Raw genomic sequence first — 2,500 nt, 5'->3', positions numbered from 1 at the left:
ACATGTCCTATACAACGGTGCACCCAACATCACAATAGTACCTCCTGTCACAGCGCACAAACAATGACATGAGTCAAAGACACAGGTCTGACACAAGCATAGAATTGGAGCGCCGCCTCTAATAAGCCAAAGGTGCATCCTGACGTGACAAATCTGATCATGTCACAAGCATTCACTTACTATAATCACTATCAACGAACCTGCTCCCCCCCCTTACACCTTTCCTTACAACAACGTGTACCATGTTGTGCCTTAACCTAACCCATGTTGTGCCTTAACCTAACCTATGTTGTGCCTTAACCTAACCCATGTTGTGCCTTAACCTAACCCATGTTGTGCCTTAACCTAACCCATGTTGTGCCTTAACCTAACCCATGTTGTGCCTTAACCTAACCCATGTTGTGCCTTAACCTAACCCATGTTGTGCCTTAACCTAACCCATGTTGTGCCTTAACCTAACCCATGTTGTGCCTTAACCTAACCCATGTTGTGCCTTAACCTAACCCATGTTGTGCCTTAACCTAACCCATGTTGTGCCTTAACCTAACCCATGTCGTGCCTTAACCTAACCCATGTCGTGCCTTAACCTAACCCATGTCGTGCCTTAACCTAACCCATGTCGTGCCTTAACCTAACCCACGTCGTGCCTTAACCTAACCCACGTTGTCGCCTAACGTAACCCACGTTGTCGCCTAAACCTGCTCTGTAATTGTTATACGACTCGTTCAATTAGTGTAGTGTTGCCCACCCGCAACCCTCGCAATATAGTTCGCTACTCGCACTCCCCGCTCCCCTGTGTATCGCTTCATGTTAAACACCTTGCAAGTCTTGCTCACTTTCCACATGCTCCTGCTGTACACTGTAATGTGGATGGCAGCAGGACGTACATGCCGCCCCTCCCCACGTCCCCACCTTGCCCCCTGCCTTCGCAAGCTGGTTGGTGAGAACTTTGCATGTTCAATGCCCTCCGCATGCGACGTACTCAGGCTACGTTGTGGTGCGGCCTGTGTCAACTGTCCGCTAATGTCGTACGCGTAAACCACAATCTGTACTGCACATTCGTCCTTATGTACTGAATGATACATCGTGGCACATGTGTGACCGTACAACGACTGCGCCCAAAAACGGCGGACCATACAGTGCAAATATTGTGCACGCAGCTACGTGTCGTCTCCCTATGAGAGCTGGATTGCAGTGTGGTACGCCATAGAGACGTGTGGGAGGAACGGACGCCGTGGATGGCGATCAGCATGAGCTGTCTGTTGATGTATTCGGACCTAGTCGTCTCTCCTCACACACCGTGATGGCATGGTGCACCGCGTTCCATATCTGCGACATGCTACAGAGGCCGGTTGACAGTCGTTCGAGCAATGGACATCGCATACGTACGGGGGCCACCTTCCACGTATTGTCTAGGCGTGCACATTTTGTTGCGTGTATGTGGGCAGACGTAGTGTGGCGTGACACCTGACACAGGCATGCAATAATCGTGGAAGTTGCAAATGGCGATGGACGCCTGCGTTTTCTGGTGAAGTTACGCAAATGAACAAATGGTAACCTGTTGTGGTGCGGTTGTTCTCGCTAGGGGTGAATCGGTGATGGCGACGATAGGTTGAGGTACTAACCGGTTGTTCCAGCGATACCCACCATGCCGACGAAACTGAACGGCATCTGGGTGTGAAGCGATACGCGGCGGTGGCTGGGTGGGACCGTCCCCGGCCGGTGAGGGGGCGCCTCCCGGCGTGCTGGCCGCGCGGTGCGTGGGCGCACGCGCTACAGCCGGCTGGTGGGGGCGGCCAGTGGCAGGCGCGCCGGCCGACGGACGCGGCAGGCGTCGCAGCTGCGCGCCGGCGCACCCTGCGCGCGGCGCCGTGCGGCCAAAGTAGGTCCTCGCGGGCCCGGTGCGAAGCGCGGTGGACATCTTCAGTGTGCTGGTCCGATTGAGGACTGTGTGCGTTGAGGATGCGCTGCCGCCCGGCGCTCGGCGCCGCGACGCCGTCTGCTGCTCGGTCGCCCCAGCGGTTCTCGCTGGTGGTTTGTATCGCAGCTGTGCGGATGTGTTGGCGCGTGCGCTGTGCTGGGAGAGTTCGCTTCGGCACCCAAGTGGGGCTTTTGTCCTTCTGTGGCGCTGGCGTTGGAGCTGCCGGTCACCGTAGGTGGCGCGTGTTGTCTCCCGCCGGCAATGCCACGACAGCACGCTCCCGGGCCTCTGTCGGCAGCGGCAAGCTCAGTTGGGAGCACGGGTGGTCGCACCGAAAGCGTCTACTCGCCTAACTCCGGGCGATTGCGCCTCTCTCGAACCCGACCAAGTACTTGGGACGGCGCTGCGCGCCGCCGGGACCTGAGAGGGTTTCGAGGTGTATTGTGCAGGGGAGCTCAGCCTCCTCCTGTTTGCAGAATGATTGAGCGGACGCTTGCGTGTTCGCGCGGGCCCCCGGGACACACTCCCGGGCGGCCGGCTGCTCAGCTCTAGTTGACGCAGCTCCCTGGTTGATCCTGC

The 2,500-nt window shown here is 57.0% G+C and overlaps 1 non-coding gene across 1 annotated transcript in view; it reads left to right on the top strand.

Annotated features, from left to right (window-relative positions):
- The first annotated feature begins 2,483 nt into the window (after positions 1-2,483).
- The window catches only part of LOC124730159, a 1,909-nt gene continuing 1,892 nt past the window's right edge, over positions 2,484-2,500 (top strand). Inside the window, exon 1 of the ribosomal RNA XR_007007904.1 lies at positions 2,484-2,500. This exon is cut by the window's right edge and continues 1,892 nt beyond it. This is a non-coding gene — a ribosomal RNA (small subunit ribosomal RNA).

The sequence above is a fragment of the Schistocerca piceifrons genome, unplaced genomic scaffold (genome assembly GCF_021461385.2).
Source record: "Schistocerca piceifrons isolate TAMUIC-IGC-003096 unplaced genomic scaffold, iqSchPice1.1 HiC_scaffold_1230, whole genome shotgun sequence".
NCBI lineage: Eukaryota > Metazoa > Arthropoda > Insecta > Orthoptera > Acrididae > Schistocerca > Schistocerca piceifrons.
Note: the sequence above shows the minus strand (reverse complement) of the source record. Positions and strands in the feature narration are given on the sequence as shown.